This window comes from Hyperoodon ampullatus, assembly GCF_949752795.1.
Source record: "Hyperoodon ampullatus genome assembly, chromosome: 16".
NCBI classification, from domain to species: domain Eukaryota; kingdom Metazoa; phylum Chordata; class Mammalia; order Artiodactyla; family Ziphiidae; genus Hyperoodon; species Hyperoodon ampullatus.
The window spans coordinates 8,687,908-8,706,816 of record NC_136929.1 but is presented as its reverse complement, the minus strand read 5'-3'; positions in this window follow the sequence as shown (position 1 = coordinate 8,706,816).

The window sequence follows — 18,909 nt, the reverse complement described above, 5'->3', positions numbered from 1 at the left end:
TGCAATGGAGGAAATGGAAAGTAAGAGATTGACCATTCCACTGGGGAGGAGGGATGTTTGGAGGAAGATACAAATCATTGTTCCAGTGTTAGTCCTCTTATCAGAATCATCTTTCTATTGATGAGCAATGAGATGAATGAGGTCAAGGTCAATAAGCTGAACCTTAGGTGACCCAGTTTGCAGCTCTGACTTCAGCCAGCTTGGCATAAATGATGCCATCCGACACAAGGGAGAGCCTAGACAGTGGACATGAATGGACCTATGGAAAACTAGCTTTAACATTAGAAAAGCCATCTAGAACAACTGTGTTTACTGAAAGCTGCTCCGATAGAGCAAACTTTTAGACAAAAAAACAGCCCACATTCTATTTTTGAGATTTAGTTGAACCTGTAGGATAGAGGGATGATGATGCCCTTAACAGTCAACAGTCCTGGTTTTTATTCACTAATCTGCCCGTTTGGTGTCATGATGCTGAATATGCCACTTGAATTCTCAGAGCCTCCATCTCTTCAGCTGAAATATGGGAACAATTAAAGAAGATAAGTGCCTGAAAACCACTTAATGCACTTTTTTTTTCATACATAGAAGCTCTTAAATACCTAGCTTACAGGGTTCTTGGGGGATTGAATGAACTGCTATATATTATCGTGTTTTACAAATGTAAATCTGAATACATATGTAAACTATTAATGTTGTTGCCTGATCTTTGTATGTGTGTGCCCATGTGCAGGTGTGTGCATACATATACATGAGGGAGGGAGTTGCACTGCTCTCTGTGTTTGTCTACTTCATTTCTGCTTCTATGTGGGAACGCTTAATGCAATGTGAAAAAGCAAGCAGTGCCATATCTAATATTTTTAAATAATCAATTCCATTTAAACCACAGAGTCTCAGGAGAATTACATCAGCCTCCTGGAGGCTGCAATGTGGCTCTGAGTGAGATTGGATCTGCCACTCTCAACCTCCAAGCTGAGTGAATGTCTGCGTACGTTTTAATGGGCTTCCATGGCGGGTTGACCTTTCCAGTACATAGGTGAGCCGACTCGAGTTCCTGGATCTGAAACCTTCTGAGGCTCGCATGATCCAGAGGGTAGAAGGTATTTTATAATCAATAACACTTCAAGTCAGCAAAAACCTACATAAGCTCAATTTTGCAAAATCTTATAACACTTAGTGACAAAGTCATTTATGAATGTTTTTTTAGCATTTAAAAGGCTCTTTGTATACTCTGTCAGAATTCCAAGCACTGAATTTTGCTTGATTTTTAAAGGGGAGAAATGTCTTCCATTTAATTTTTAAAGGAGTGCATGAATACATTTCATTCGGCTTTACTTGATAACATCTGTTGTTTATTTCAGAGTTGGAATCATGAAATGTTAGATCTACCCAGGGCCTCAGAGACTTTTCGAGTCCAGTGGTTTTTGAACTGGGCTTTGCAGAGCCCTCGGCATCTATGGAGGTGCCTCTGGGGTCCCCAGAGTGGGGACAGAGGAGTTTACTGATTGGCAGTGTTCCAAGAACACCAGCCCATTCAACCAAGGCAGCATCATTCATTTTTAAATGATTCACATATTATGGCTCATTATATGATTTTGTTTTAAAATCTTTGTTTCGTTTAGAAAGTTGGAAAGCCACCAATTTACTCCAAATCCTTCATTTCACAATTAAGGATTCAAAGTTTCAAGAGAGGCACTTTTTTGTTTAAGACCACACATTTACTAGATAGATGGGTAGAGTCCGGATCTAGGGATTCTTATTTCAGTACTATCTCAACTAAGTGAGAGACAGTTGGGGTAAGAAAATGATGCTTATCTCTCTTTTAATAGTAGGGAAAATCCTGATGGATGGGAGCTTCTGCATCCTGAATTGATTCACTCATTGATTCACTTATTCTTTCATTTAGCAAACTTTTGAGGTGCCATGGGGTCTTAGGGAACAAGAAGACCCTGATTCTGACTTTGAGGAAGCAGTAGTGTCAGAGACAACTGTAGAAGCAATTTCTTATCACACACACAACAAGGAAACACAGCTTCCAGATCAACACTAGGTATAAGGGTGTTTTAAATGTTGAGGCTTTTCGCTATCGTGAAGCAGAGTCGTTCACCTTCTGTCTCTTGAGTCCCTGAGGGGAGAACGGACCTTGACAAGTCCGTTGAAAGGGAGGGTGGCCAAGCTCAAGTCCAGTACGGTAGGGAGGGAGTAGCTGCCTGGGAGGTAAAGGCCAGAGGCAGGGCCAGATGTAATGTTGCTTTATAATACTCAGTGAGGTGTTTTGATCTAATTTTTGTTTGTTTGTTTTGTTTTGTTTTTTGATCTAATTTTAAAAACAACAGAGAGCAAGTGAAAGGTCATGAACAAGACAGTGACTTGGTTTCTCTTTTAAACTAAGATCTGGTTAACTGCTTGTATGGAGGATAGATCATGGTCAGCCGTGGAAACTAGGACCTGGTAAAGTGGATCTTACAATACTGCAGGTGAGGCGCTGGCCTGGTGTATGAAGTGGTTGCCTGTAAGTTAGGGAAGGTGGACAGATGCAAGATAAAATTTGAAATAAAAACAGTAAAACTTGATAGTGATTAAACATGCAAAGGGAGGAATCAAAGGTGGATTGGAGTTTCTTGGTTTGAGCAACTGGGTGATTGGTTGCACCCTGAGGGTGTGGCAAATACTAGGGGAAGAACAGTTTTGGTCATGATGATTTTGAGATGTCTACTGGATAATCAGATGGAAATAACATTGTAGGAAGCTGGATTTAAGAGTCTGGGTTTAAGGGGTGGAGATATACATTTTTAAAGCTATATCGTGTTTTCTGGTGGAAAATCATCCTTGCCAAGAGAAAACTAGAGAAGAGGACCTCAACCAATCCCCGAACTACTAAGTGTTTAGTGGTCATTTAAATAGATGGAGAGAAGGAGGAAAATCTAGGCAGTGCGGTGTCCTGAAAAGTGAAGAGCAGTTGCTGTCGATGTATCAACTCTGAAGTGTCTCCTTAGTGCCTGGTACCTAGCAGATATTTGATTAGTGGTATGATAATGGGTACAATAGTTCAAAGAAGCCATAAGAAAGAGCTACCATTTTTGAAGGAGCACTGAATGAGCCCATAGGTTGCTAAATACAGTGTATAGATCTCATCAACTGTTAGAAAATCCAATTTCCACTGATAGAACTCAAATATACAGATTTTACTCCACATACTTTCTCTTCAGTCAAAAGAAGTTTTAGCTTTAGTACGCATGAATTTTGAGATGAGATTTGCTGTTGAAAATAATTTGAAACCGAGGCAACAGGGTGCTGCATATTTCAGGAGAAAGTACAGGAGAAAGTGTGTAAAAGTGGAGGATGATGCAATGCAACCTGTGATAACCAAAAGGATGCTGGATGCTGAGGATAACAGGGGGACTTTGAAGCTGTTGGGAGGAGGAAGAAACTGGCAGATGTGTAGGAACTACTGAGTGAATTGGGTTTAGACCTCTGCTCTGTGCTGATGTTCAATGTCATGAAGTTATAAGTATCAGTTCTGGGTAGTTTAAATAAAAGTAACCTCCCATCTCCCCTCCTCCCAATTTTTCTATCTCAAGCATTTAAATGACTTTGTACTTGGGCCTGTAATATAATACAATACAGGGAACAGAAGAAACAACTCCGGACATCTAAATTCAGGAAGCCATTGGAAATTTGGGTGGAGTGCCAGGAAAAAAAAAAAAAAATCCAATGCAATGCAAGTTATCCAGAATAAAAGCCAAATAGATAGAAAACATATTATTGGAGTTTTAAAGGATAAAAATACTGAAAATTTTCTAGGAAAGAAAGTGCAATGCCTAGAAAGGAATTCTGTTGTATTTGTTTTATTAGTAATTCTTAAGAACATCCAATTAATTGAACATGTGTACTCAGTACTGTGCTTTGCACAGAGTGTGTTGTGGTGACCAAATCCAAAAAGCTCTCTATCCTCATGGATGTTGAGGACATTGATTAAATCAACTCACACACAAATGTTATGTACGGAGTGTAATCTGTGATAATGTAATAAAGGATCATAATAGAGAACTAAGAAGAAATAATGGGGGAAGCAGTTTGGCTTGGAGGGGTCAGGAGAGAAGGGACATTTGAGATAAGAACTGGCAAACTTGCGCTTTTGTGCAGGTTGTGCTCTTGCGTCCTTACAGGTGCCCACATGGTGTGTGTGAGGAAATAAGAGAAAGAGATAAAATGTCTCCTTCCTTTGGCCTCTCACAGCATCAACCTACCATAGCAGCTGCTCTGAAATTGTCTCCATGGAAATCCCTCTGTTGGAGGCAAACAAATAGAGCTTGTTGGGCTTCACCATGCAGGCCTACAAGGCCTGTACTTGCTCAGCTTTAAGAACAAAGAAAGAGCCCAGAGTCAGCAACAGAGACCTCAGTGGTTTAATGGATAGGGGAGCTTACCCATCTGAAGCAAGGTCCTGGAGCAACACTCACCATGTGCGGTGGATGGCGGGCAGGACATGGTGGCAGTCTTCACTTCCGGGGGCCAGAAGGGAAGATTGCCAATTACAGGGGAATTGACCTCAGGAGGGTTCATTAGTCACCAGGGAAACCAGCAGAGGGGCACGCTGCTCTCTGCCCCTTTGATAAGCTATCACCAGCTGGGGCAGGGGCAAGTATGTAGGAAGGTCAGTCATGTGAGTAGGGGGTAGGTGGAGCAGGCCCTGGTTGGGCAGGGGATGGACAGAGAGCAAGAGAACAGCCATCCTGAGTGGCCCGACCATACAAGTTCCTGGCACACAGCAGAGCTCAGCGAGGATGATGGAGGAAGTAAATGAGCGGCTAGTCTTCAAAAAACTGCTATTTGAAGGCACTCTGTAGCCTGAAAGGGGAGTGAGGATCTGGGGTTGATGTAGCCCTCTTCCTAGCAGACGTTAGCACCTAATAACACACCATCAACACAACCCCTCTTACTAATTTATCAGATCTTTTCATTTTCACTTGTAGGAAGTAGACAAAAGAGGCCTGCTGGGCTTTCCTCATGGCCACTAGCCCACCATTACCATGGCCAACTACCAAAGATGTCACCTGGTCGTGGCAATAAACACATTTCTCCAGTTTGTTATTGTCTGCTGGCTAGTAACTTAAATGCCTTTAGAATGCCTTCCTGCGAATTTTTGCATATCTATGAAGGTAACATGGTTTTTTTTTTTTTTTTTTTCCCTAAATCACAAAGGAGAAAAGTAATATAGATTCAGATGTACCTTGAGAATAATATGATTTCCTTCTTTAACATACTAGCCCTTTCCAGCATTTTCAATTGAGGCAATTTTTCAATGAAAACATAATTTTCCAATATGTTTGTTCAGAGTAGGTTGAGACAAGTATTCCTGCGAGGTATACAAACTTCTATATTTTCATACTTTTAAGAACTTGCTGGCCTCATTTTCTCCCCCCTAGCAGGAATAACATTCCTCTGAGTTTTCAGACATTGCTAAAATGTTTTATTTACCTTTTTAATAATGACTTTAGTGAGTGAGTCATGCATCAAACTTAATCAGCGGGCCTCAGAAAATGGGTAAAAACTGAAAAACACATAGGATGGGAATGGTTTGACCTCACTAATGACGAGGAGGAAGTTCAGTGCAGGTGTCTTCCTGTTGTTAATGGCAATCCTCCTGAGAACCTGGGTGCATTGCAAGTTACAATGTGTTTCTACTCAAAAGATAGTTCATGTAAAGTGAAAACACCCCATGCACAGCTCAGTACTTATGCTAAAATATAGTTGGATGTTTATAATCACCTACATGTCGAGGTAGTGTATGTTGTGTTTGATGCTGGTGTAGGCAGTTTAATTGGCCTCCATAGAATTTCAGCTAGCAAGGGAGGAGAAAAGCAAATATAGGACTTAGCAGCAATACTCATCTGGATGGAATGCTGAGTATTCTCTTCCTTAGGATCAAAGCAGCTCTCGTTTGGAAATTAAAACACACACACATGTACATACACACATAAACACAAAAACAAACATCTCATAAAAGAAGGCTTAATAATGGAAACCAGATGAATTCCTCTAATAGAGAACAAAAAATCTGCAAAGAGAAAGATAGATCTTTCCCCCAAGTCGGCTATTTTCATGGTAGTAATAATTGGGAGAAAATCCTAGGCCCCAGTGAGCGGGGACACTTCACCCAAATGGCCATTAAATCTCATGACCCTGCTCACAGCACCGAAGCTGGATTGTTGGTCTCCAGTGACTTCGCCAGGGCAAAATCCAGTGTCAGCTCTCGAGGCATGGCTCACTTGCTTTATCAGCAGCATCTGACACAGTAATCACTTCCTCCTCTTTGGAACACATTCTTCACTCAGTTTCCAGGAACGCATAATCCCCGGGTTTCCCTGCTCTTTGACAGCCTTTCTTTCTCTGTCTCCTTTGCTGGCTTCCCTATCTTCCTTATCTCTAAATTTGAGAGTGGCTCAGTGTTCAATCCTTGGGTCTCTCCCCACTGTGTAGACTCATTCTTTTGGTGAGCGCACTCAGTCTCGTGGATTTAAATAATCCATATGGTGGAGGCTCCCTGATTTTTCTGACCGGTCTGGGAATTTATGACTCATGGGGCTAACTGCCCATTCACCACCTCCATATATCTAGTACGGGTCTCAAACTTTGGCTCTAAACTAAACTAAACTAAACTAAACTTTTGACCTTCCTTCCTCTCCACCTGGCCCCATCCACCCAGTTGCTCAGGTCAGAAACCCAGTGTTATCCTTAAGCACTTTCTCTTCTTCATACCCTATGTCTAATTTGTCAGCAAATCCTATTTACTCTACCTTAGAAATAAATCCACAGTCTAACTTTTTAAAAAAACTTTACTCCTCGTACCTGGTATATGCCACCGTCACCCTGAGATGGGATTATTACAACAGCTTTCTAATTGGCCTCCCTTCTGCCACATTTACTTCCAATAGTCTGTCTTGAACATACTGTCAGAATGATCTTTCTATAAAACACAGACTGACTGTGACAATCGTCTGCTCGAAACCCTCCTATGGCTTCCACCTTTCTCCCAGTAAAAGTCAAAGTCTTTCAGAGTCCTACACAACCAGAGAAAAGCCCACGGTTCATCTCTGATTGCCTTGCTTATATATATAACTGTTCCCCTGGCTCCGTCCTGTCAAAGCCATAGTGCCTCTTTGCTCTCCTTAGGTAAACCAAGCCTGCCCCATCTCATGGAGTTTGCATCTCTTCTTCTATCTGTCAGGAACAGCCAAAACCTTCAGGTCTTCCTTCAAGGTTATCTTCCCATTGTCCGCCCTCCTGACCACTCTCTATAAAATTAAATTCTCATAAAACAAAAGGCTCCGTTGCCTCCTTCCCTTCTTTTACCTGCCATGGCAAGTATCACCAGTGTACAGTCTCCATTTCTGTCTCCCTAGCACTGGAATTAAGTTCTGTTCTATTGCTTGTTATCTAGAAGTACAGCTGGGGCATAGTTTAGGCACTCAATAAATATATTTTAAATAACCCTGTTTGATGTGTGCAATATTAATAAATTTATTCATGTGTTTCTCCTGTTATCTTGGAAAGAAACCTCCTTAAGCCTCAGTTTCCTCATTTACAAATGGTAATATTTATTTATTTATTTATTTATTTATTTATTTATTTTGCACTGCACGGGCCTCTCACTGTTGTGGCCTCTCCCGTTGCGGAGCACAGGCTCCAGACGCGCAGGCTTAGTGGCCATGGCTCACGGGCCCAGCCGCTCCGCGCCACGTGGGATCTTCCCAGACCGGGGCACGAACCCGCGTCCCCTGCATCGGCAGGCAGACTCTCAACCACTGCACCACCAGGGAAGCCCCAAAATGATAATACTATTGATACTCACATTCCTTGGGATTAACTTCAGGATTAAAGTTTAGAGTGAATTAAAGCACTTAGCATAATCCCAGGTACAGAATAAGACTTCAGTGTTCATGATAATTATAATGGTGAAGATTATGGTAGCTATCTAGTTGTCGTTACATAAACTTCCATCTGCAAGGAAATATCAGGCACATATTCTACTCACAGAGAGCTAACAGGGGAAACATGTGTACTGTATAAGGATTTCTAATATAAAGTAGAAAGTAAGTGCTTTAGAGAGGTTGATGAAGTATTCATGAAATCTAGGCAGAGTTTTCCTGGGACTTTTGAGTCAAAGGCTGTAGTTAAAATCACTGCTCTGCCTTGTACTAGCTCTTTGAACCTGGATGAGTTACTTGAACTTTCTAATTTGTAGACTAGGGATGATGGTGATGATGATGATGATGATCAAGATGATTCTTTTATAACGTTGTTGAGAGGATTAAATGAGATAGGAAATGCAAAGCACTTACCACGGGGCTGACTCATTCCATTCTGTCCCAAACAGAATCTTAAAGCAGCCAAAGGAATTTACGTGTCTAGAGGAAATCCTATAGGGACTATTTTTCTTAATTTTATCTTTTTACGTGATGTAAGGGGCTTTGAATATTTTTAAAAAAGAGAGATGAGAAATATGTAAGCAATTGTGGCCAAAAAAATTGAGTTAATGTTTTTGAACTTTGGCTGAGCTTAACTTTTTTTAGCAACCACACTGTTGTATGTCTTCTCTACAGCCTAGCAAGGCTGCCTATTATGTATATTTTTGGTGAATGGGCTAATACACTGGGCTGAAAAAAATAAAAGTCAAGCTTGTCATTGATAAAATGGTTTGACTGTTAATATCCTTGAGCCACCGAGAGGAAAATTTCTGAGGACATGGACTGCAAAAATAGGTCAGAAATAGGTAGATTCGAGGAAGAAATAAAACTGAGCCCCTTAATCTGCTATAAATCTGTCACTGTCCCATCAGCCTCTGGAACAACGCAAGTGCTCTCTTTTCTAACTAGCTCATCAGAGACCATCCTCATCTCTGTGCAAAAAGATCACAGTTTTCATAATCTGGATAATTTTAACTGTCTTGCTGGAGTCCATGTATCAGGATCCATGGACACTTTCTTCACCCGCGCATCTCTACTTTTGGCTAAAATGTGGTTCGTTCTTGATTTCTAGATATTTAGTCTTCCATCAAGGATTGTGAATTAGACACCTGACTTTCAAATACTATTTCCTTCTTGTATGGGAAGTATTGTTTTTTTTGTTGTTGTTGTTTGTTTGTTTTTTGGTACGCGGGCCTCTCACTGTTGTGGCCTCTGCAGTTGCGAAGCACAGGATTCGGATGCGCAGGCTCAGTGGCCATGGCTCACGGGCCCAGCCGCTGTGCGGCATGTGGGATCTTCCTGGACCGGGGGCATGAACCCGTGTCCCCTGCATCAGCAGGCGGACTCCCAACCACTGTGCCACCAGGGAAGCCCCAGAAGTATTGTTTTAAATGCTAACATTTCTTTTATACCATATTGCTTTTGGTGAATATGTATTTTAAAAAATGTATGGCATTATATTTGGATGCAACTTCTGAACACAATGCATCAAATATGTAGAACTGTGGATATTACTGGCAAATGATCTTCTTTATCAAAGGATATACAATAGTGCTTATTTGGATAACAAGTTTCCTCTGTTTTTAAGTCACAACCTGGAGTCATAATCACTCTTGATTGGATCACCCTGTTCTTTTACTTAGCAGCTAGCAGTACTCACCACAATTTGAATCGTTTCTTATTTGTTTATTAGTTTAATGTCTCTGGAGCTTCTTTAGAATGTAAGCCTCATGAGCAGAAACCCTCTTTGTCCTGTTCTCAGCTCTAAACTCAGCATCAAAAAGAGTTTCAGATACATAAAAGGAGCTTAATAAATATTTGATGACTTAAAGATGGTTGGAGACTTCCCTGGTGGTGCAGTGGTTGAGAGTCCACCTGCTGATGCAGGGGACACGGGTTCATGCCCCGGTCTGGGACGATCCCACATGCCGCGGAGCAGCTGGGCCCGTGAGCCATGACCGCTGAGCCTGTGCGTCTGGAGCCTGTGCTCCATAATGGGAGAGGCCACAACAGTGAGAGGCCCGCATATCACAAATAATAATAATAATAATAATAAAGATGGTTGAACTCAGCTTTAAAAACTAGGAGTCCATCAATGCATCACTGGATAATTTATAACTTAGTGGTAGCATTTTGATGGATATATTAGCATGTGGATATTTTCAAGTTCAGTCGAAGGAGAAGATGGGATGTAATCAGTTCAAGTGGCTGCCTGACCAGGTTCAGTGATGTTCTAGCAGACTCTGGGACAAGGTCTAGGGAGAAGGCTGAACCTAGACAAGGTAAATGGCTGCTTCTGTTTCCCTGCCAAAGTTATAGCAGGAGAATTAATTTATCTTGACACTTTGTTTGAGCTCTGTGTGCTTTTATGTCTATTATTATTTACTTCACAGTAAGGATAGTGGGTGGAGAAAGAGTGTTTGTTGCTCATTTTTAAGCACCCAAATGCCCCTCCAACGTACCCTAACAAAATTTGGTCTTGAATCATTGAAAGACTCTTCATAAATTTTGAATTTGTAGCCTAAAATTAGTCGACCAAAAGGAAGTGACAAAGCATTTCCAAAGTGAAATCTGCTTATAAAGAAGATTGAGAGAGAACAATGAAAGTAGATTTATATTAGAGTCAGCTTTCCAGACGCTCACAAAGAAGAGCTCGATTATTAAAGGAGAATGCGGAGCAGGTAGCCTGCAGTGTAAGGGTGTCTAAGGCCTTATACATCTAACAATCCCATGTTGAAGTCTAGGGCTGGGGAGCTCTCTGTCTTATCTTACTTGCCTGGGAGGCTTGAAAGTGGCTGACCATTTCACCTCAAGTCCACCCACCTTACAGCTGTTACTCACTTTTCTCTTTTAACTTGTGCTCCTGGGTACTGACTCAGCCAGGAAAAGGAACACAAACTGTGAAACAGTGATCAGGGCAGGAACAAAGGGCTTTGAATGAGGAGAACCAACTTTTTCATTTTTAACTCTACAGACCAACTGTTATGTGGTCACTTTGTTTATTTGCTTGTTTCCTAAGCCTGGTTTTCTCATCTGCTAAGTGTTAATTCAACCTGCTATGTGTCTTCTAGACATTTTATATGCATCATCTCTTTAAGCTATACAATAACCCCATGGGATGCTTTTGTGCTGAGTCACCCTGACTAGGATTGATGTTGTGTCTCTCTTTCTTCCTTGTTCTGGTGCGTGTGGGCTAGGAGTTGAGGTCTCTTGAGAGCTGTAGAGCAAGGGAGTCAAGGCCGTTTTGTAGCTCACACATCTCAGTTATTCATTTAAAGACCAATGTACATGTGAAGGGGTCTTTCAGGTGTAATTAAAATCCCTGATCTGTTGACTTCATGCTGATCAAAGGGGAGATTATCTTGGGCAAGCCTGACTTTATCAGTCACAAGGCCTTTAATGACAGAGGTGTTAGTCCTTCTTCCTGGAACTCAAGAGATTCCCAACAGCTGCTGGGTCTGCAATGCTCTCCTTTCCCCTGGATCTTCCTTCTGGATGGCCACCTGGGTTGGACAGCCAGCTTCAGCTCTTGCCTGGAGGATTCTAGCCTGCCTGCTCCCTTCCTGACCGTTTCCCTGAGGACTTCACACTTGCTTCACCTGTGCTCACAATGGTGTAAGCCAGTTCCTGTGATAAATCCCTTTATGTTGAATCCTGACTGCCACACACCCCCAAGATGGAGGATACTTTGAACGCTACTATGGGTATAATGAAGCTTGAAGAGTTAACTAGGTTACCGTGGGTTTTGTAGTTAAACTCCAAAGTCTGATTTGACACATTAGGCTCGACTGCCTAAGGATGCTAGTGGTTGCCAAACTGTCCTGAAAGGATCTTAGAAGATCGAATAAGAAAACAAACCAGACCCCTGGAGGCAAGCACCATACTGATCTTGCCCTATTCTTGTGGTTCTGCCACCTGGGTGACATTTGTGAGGCAAAGGCGTAGTAGTGATATTTGTTTTTGAGTAAATGACTCAAGGAAAGGTATAAAGTGCTAATCACATGTAGGTGTTATTCTTACCAATAATAGCATTTCAGTTTGCTTGAGATCTTTTAAGATCACACTTAGTCATGGCAGTTTTTCACGCTTGAGAGAAACTCCCTCCCCTGTCCCCCACTTTTTTTCTTTTGGTCAGATATTTGGATGGAAAACCAAAGATTCTCAATCTTGTCTCAGCCTGACCCCTTGGTTTGTTTTCTCGGTCAAGCTATTCAAGCACAACTGACTCAAGTTCCAAGAATATAAATAACTAGCACAATAGCATTCTCTCTGTGTGACAAGAATGTCATTTAGGATGATTAGATAATATCTGAATGTCTGGGATGCCTATCATGGGTTTTGAGTAGTCATGGTGGGCATGGCTTCGTTTTTGGAGAGAGATCAAAAGAGGCTGTGGTCCCTGCACTTGAGGAATTTACAGTCAGGGCGATACAGGACAGCAAGCCCGAGATGAGCAGAGAAGTAAGAAAGTAAGATCAGAGCCAAGCATATCTTCCTTCTGTGTAAATATACGGGCTGCTGTGTGTACCTTCAATGGAGCAGTTAGGTTTTGAGAAGTCAAAGTGGTGAATCTTCTACAAAAGTAGGGATTCTGCTTTTTAAGGTAACCTCTGGGTTTCCTGTTCCTAGGCTAATGCCTGGCAGATTGTTTAAGTGCTCCAAAATTTTTTATTTAAACTGATAACGTTTTAGACTAGTTTTCATATGTAGAAAAGAACATACATTTATCAGAGAGAAGGGCAACAAGCAGTCCAGAGAAAAGATACTAAAAGAAGAAAAGTACTAAATCTTCAGCCGTCCTTGAACCCTGGTGCTAACATTTCTCTGTTATTCGATATTAGATTTCTCAGGCCGTGTTCAAAGTCATATCCTGATTCTGAAATATATCTCTTCCTAAAGAAAGAGAATTCTAGCCTTGGGTGGTGACATTCAAGCTATTTTACCAAAGAGGTTTCCTAAAGTGTAACACAAATTTCTCATCTAACTCTAAAATCAGATACAATGGCCCGGCTTGACTTTAGGGATTCTTCCAGAGGCCTTTTTCCCAGTTGGATTGTTTCTCACTGGGCCATAATTACCTGGGGACGCTTTTGAGCCCTTCCTAGGGAATTTAAGATCATCGGGGATTTGAAAGCATCTCTAATGGCAGAGATAGGAGTGAACGCGAGGGTGCCCCAGGTATAGAATTTCTGTGCAAAGTTGTTTAGTTGATTCCTTCCAAATGAAGCATTCCTCCACGGTCTCCAGGTCATGGCCCAGGCCCGGGGAGAGGGTCGGCACCCAGCAGCACGAGGCAGAGCATTTTGGGATTTTTATTTCATTTTGTTTCGACAGCCAGATCCATCTCCCAACCTTCCTGCTCTTTGTTTTCATTCCCAGTCTTAGAGCATTAATTAAAGACTCCTTCTCACCTTATTCACAGAAACTCTGTCTGAAAGTTCAGGGCTGTCAGCAGAGATGTGTCATCACACAGCACCAGCACAACCCTAGGAAAATACCAATAAGCACATTAAACAAAAGAGGAGTTAAGGGGCAAGAAGACAAATTTCCCAGATCTGGGCCATTTCACTGCAAATCCACTTTAATATCCTTCAGGTTACACTTGACTTGTGCATATGAAGCATGTGGAAACAAGAACTGAAATCTAATAACTCAGAGAGCAAGAATGAAAGATGACAAGGTTTTCATGATTGAAAATGGAAAAGAAATCAATTGCTTGTTCTGTGGGGTTAAGAGAATAAACTAGATTACCAAAATCTTAATTTAGTCACGAAGACACGTCTTTTGTTAAGAAAAGAAATGACTTTGCTTATCAATTATTTGAAGGATCAAAGAGTAAGATTCAGGGAAAGATGAATTCATTTAGGGGCCTGGCTCCCAGGCTGAAAAGGAAGCACTGGAAAGTTCCAAGGAAACTGTTTAAACTTTCTATGACTCAAATTATCCATACTTTGAAATGGCAAACCTATTAGCATCACCAAAAGCATTTACTGAGTGTCCAAATTTGCATGGTGTGGGGACACGAAAAAGAAGGAAAAGAGATAAGGAATTTCCAGAATATGCACTAAAAGAGATACAGGTGGGCTTCCCTGGTGGCACAGTGGTTGAGAGTCCACCTGCTGATGCACGGGACACGGGCTCGTGCCCCAGTCCCGGAAGATCCCACATGCTGCGGAGCGGCTGGGCCCGTGAGCCATGGCTGCTGAGCCTGCGCATCTGGAGCCTGTGCTCCGCCAACGGGAGAGGCCACAACAGTGAGAGGCCCGCGTACCGCCAAAAAAAAATGAAAAAAGAGATACAGGTGTGACTGAAGTCAGTATATTTCTTTAAAAAATTGCACACGTGTGCATTACTAAGAAAATAATTTAGTTTTCTTCAAGCATTATATATAGAGAAAATGTATATATACATTATATTTATATATGTGTATGTGCATATTATATACATATAATTATGAAAAATTTCACTTCACTCTTAATTACATGATAAAGATGTCAAGTGGCTAAAGAGGAAGAAGAAACCAAACAACTAAGATTCACCGAGTGCCTTCGGCGTGGGCAACTGTTATGGGTCCTTCGGGTTTGTTGCTTTATTTAATCCCCAAAATGGCTCTATGAAGGAGCTTTTATTAGTCATTCTTTACAGTCAAGGAATTGAAGTGCAGAGAGGTTACATAGCATGAAGAAATTCCACATGGTAGAAGGCAGTTCAAACCAGGTGTGGCCAATTCTACAGCCTGAACTCCTTTTAGCACCCCATCTTCTGTCTTCTGGAAAAAGTGAGGTTCCACAGTATTATCAACCACCAAAAGCAGCTGATGTGTAACTAAGGATATAGCTGAGAGGGCAACTTGCAAATCTCACTCACAAGCCGCCTGACCTCAGGGAGAGCGGTAAGTCCCAAACCGTGTTAGATGTTTACCCTAGTTTGGTCATCTTCCTGTTTGTGCCTTGAGTAAGGACAGAAAGGCCAAGCCTGTGCCTTCCATGGGAAATCAACGAAGGAAACTGAGGTCATCATCCAACAGAATTAGCAATTTGTAAAGAGAATGGTTTGGGTGGGTGTGGGGCTAAGTTCTCTAGCTTGCCTCTTCACACTGATGAAAATCTCTTCCTAAAAAATGTGTTTTTCAGGCTTATGTCAGGCACCCCCAGAGGCTTAACCTCTCTGATGCACAGTTATGAGCTGTCCCCATGACGATAGACCAAAACAAACACTTTGGAGGCATTGGGGGAAGTTGGTTTTGAGCTTGAGGACAGTGATAGCTGAGCTATAAGCAGAATTGTCAGAACTACACTTCCTATCACCCTGCTTCTCACCCGGCCCCTTCCACAAGCCACGCTTCACCTAGACGAATCAGGTGGTCTCTGATAGGGGGGCCACTATTACATACAGAAAACCTAATGTCAGTAAACCAGTGTTTGAATCCTGGTTCTACACCACTGGCTGTGTGACTTTGAGGAAGTTATTTTAACACTCTGAATCTCCATTGACTTAACTACAGCCTCCAAAAAGGGAATAACCTTATTGGGTTGTTGGAAGATTTAAATAAAATATCATATGTAAAGCACTTTGCATGATGTTACCATGTTAAAGACTCTGTAAATGTTAGATTCCCTTCCTTTTTAGGTTCATCTAAATTTTTTTTACCCCAGAAGGTGGGTGATTTGGACATAGTCTATTTTTTTATTTGCTTAATGCAAGTATTTTAGAGCAATGTGTAAGTTAAACAATTCAAGGTGGGCAGAAATCAGGTACGTGACTATAATGATAAAAACACACTAATGTTTAACAGTCAGTCAAGGAGGAAGGGGGAAGAGAGGGGAGTGTTTTATCAGCTGTGTAACAATGGTCCTCAGTGTGGGACTCCATGGATAGTTCAGCGAGGTGTGGATGGATTAGCCTGTGGGCATAGAGACATTAGGACATCATGGTGCTGTGTCCCAGGGCAGGGTCACAAGAGTGGCAGGACAGAAGCCAGATCACAATAAGGCAAAAAAAAAAAAAAAAAAAAAAAAAAACGAATTTGAGAATGAAAAAGTGAGAACTGTGATGAGAAAGAGAGGAGGAGGGTCAGGTTCATGTTCCTTCCAAGATACCCAAGGATGGAATTACAGGAACTTGGATGGGAGTATCTTTATTTTCACTAATTGCTAATTGTAATTTAGCATCTCTTTTAATACTGACACCTAGATAACCAGCTCTATAGCGTTAGCCAGCAGCACCGACGTAGCCAGAGAAATCACCATTTTCATATCATGTTACAGTTACTGCAACCATTGTTAAGTATTGTTTATTCTCAGCAAGACTTCAAATTAAGGAAGTTATTAGAATTGCCACTAAATGTGTTCATTAGTGCATTAAATAAATAATAAAAGAAAGAAAACACATCTATTGCTTTATTACTCATTTTTATTATATTTTAAGAACAGTACTCAGTATAGTTGGATTCTTTGGTAATCCTAAGTATTTCACTTATTTACAAACATTGTTCCAAGAGGGAATCTACAGGCTTCACTAGATTTCAGAGTCCATGGCACAAAAAAGCTTAAGGACTCCTAAGAGGGATATAGGTTAAAGGAAATGCTACATTTTAAGATGGTAGAGATTAGAACCTGTTAGAGACTGTGCGGATTAAATCTGGAGAGGGAAAGTGAAAACTTGAAAATCCAGGTGAAGGGGCTTTTCTCAAAGGAGGACGAATGAGGGCATCACATCCACAAGTTGGCATTGAATCAAAAGGAGTAACTCTTCCAATAAGGCTAAAAGGAAGTGGTAAGACTGATTATGGATGTAGACTCATTTTTTAAGAGACTGATGATTTCATCATTTCAGATTTTTGATATTTGCTGATTTCAGATTGTCTTAAGGTAGTAGAAGGTGGTGTTTTCAATGGAGCTGGAAGGGTGGATTAGGACAAAGGCTTAGAATGGTCAAACTTGAGAGTAGTTACTGAGAGGTCTAGGACAGGGCTCACCTGGGACACAGACTAGGCTTGCCGAGTGCGAGTGTGTATTGGCTCCCACAAGGCTGAGCCATCCTAAGGCACACGGAACACACTTCATAGCTCAGCCAGCCCCTTTCCTTATGTGGTTACTGCGATTCTCAAGCAGCCTCCTTGTTCACATGTTACGTAATACTCCCCTTGCCTACCAGGCCCCGGGTCTCCCAGTAATTGGATGTGGATTTGAAAGCAGCCCTGTTTCCCTTCCCAGTGCTCCCTCTTTAGGACATTCTCAAACCCCAGTGCTGCAGAACCCTCCCAAACCCATGGTGGAACCATTTTTATTCAGACTCTTCTTTCTTTATTGACTGCTATGTTCTTAAAGGAGTATAAAGGATGCAACACTTTCTCCTCAGCTACAGAAATCCAAGTGTATGTAAATAAAGTCTCTTTATCCTCTTTGGTTAAGTTATTGGGGTTTTTGTTAAGGAAGATAGGGACAAAGCAGACAGGGCTACACTGAAATGCTGGTTCCTCTATGCATCTTTGGTTTCCTGGATGTTTCCCCCAGTGGGTCACATGTGGACTTTATTGTGTCAGCTTGGCAGGGTCCTGGCTAGGGTAAGAGGACTCAGGCCTATCATTAACTTCATCCTGAAGCTCTAGAGAAAATCAGAAAATTTGACCCCAATGGGGATTCAGGGCTGCACTTAATTCTAAGTATTTGGTCTTATCATCTCTGCAAAATTATCAACTTCTGAGCAGCGATCTGTGTTTGATTCATTTCTTTCTCCAGTGAGGTGTCCTTCTTGTATCAGGCTCTCAATTCATATTTCTTTAATGGATGGATGGATACAGCAAAGATAATATGGCATGAATTAGTACATGTCCATCTGGCACACATGAAACATGGACATTAAAACATCTCCCAATTAATTTGATCTATGTAGAAATTCAAGCTGAAAATCAGACTGGAATGTGGATTTTTTTCCATGTTGTTATTCAGTTTGCATATATTGAAAAAAATATTAAATTTATAAATTCTCGACCATTTTGTATAAAAAGGTATTATGACATATTATTTATCCTCTCGTGAAAAACTACACTTCAAAACAGTAAGCCTTAGTTAGGTTTAGATGAATAAAAAGAAAAAGAGAAAAATGCCACATGTGGGTTTTGCCATTAAAAATCTGCACAAGTGGACTTCCCTGGTGGCACAGTCGTTGGGAGTCTGCCTGCTGCTGCAGGGGACATTGGTTCGTGCCCTGGTATGGGAGGATACCACATGCCACAGAGTGGTTGGGCCCATGAGCAATGGCCGCCGAGCCTGCGCGTCCGGAGCCTGTGCTCCGCAACGGGAGAGGCCACAACAGTGAGAGGCCCGTGTACCACATAAAAAAAAAAAAAAATCCGCACAAGTACGAAACAAAAACGACAACAGCAATTTTAGTAAGCATGGGTATGTACATTCCTTAAACTTAAGACAAGGCCTCATTTTCAAGAGACTTGGCTTCTAACATCTAAGAATGATGACTTGGATGCTGTAGAGGAGAGGAGAGAGGGTACCACGCCTGCTCTACCCAGTCGGGACACTGTTGGTGAGAGATGCAAGTTCCATGCAATTCTGGGGGCGGGGGGGGGGGCGGGGGCTGTGTCTCCAAATTCCCAAGGGAATCACTGAGAGACCTCAGTGTTAGCTTTATTTTGGTGTGCAGTTTATTTCTAGTTTTGTTTTATACCCTTTGCCTACTTCTTGGGCATAAAACCAAGTGCATTACATTCCCAAGGTGCTGAATTTCCTTTAAATCACATAAGCCTGTCCCCTGATCCAATATTATCTCTGGATCAATACAAATCTTTGACTTTCTCCATTACTTTCCACTTCTGAAACTGTAGCCAATTCATCACAAAGGACCCCGAAGTAGATAAAAAAACCAACAGTTGAGGGCAGGCTAGAAGTATTCCTTTCTTATCAGAGTTCCATTTAAAAGGTTTACT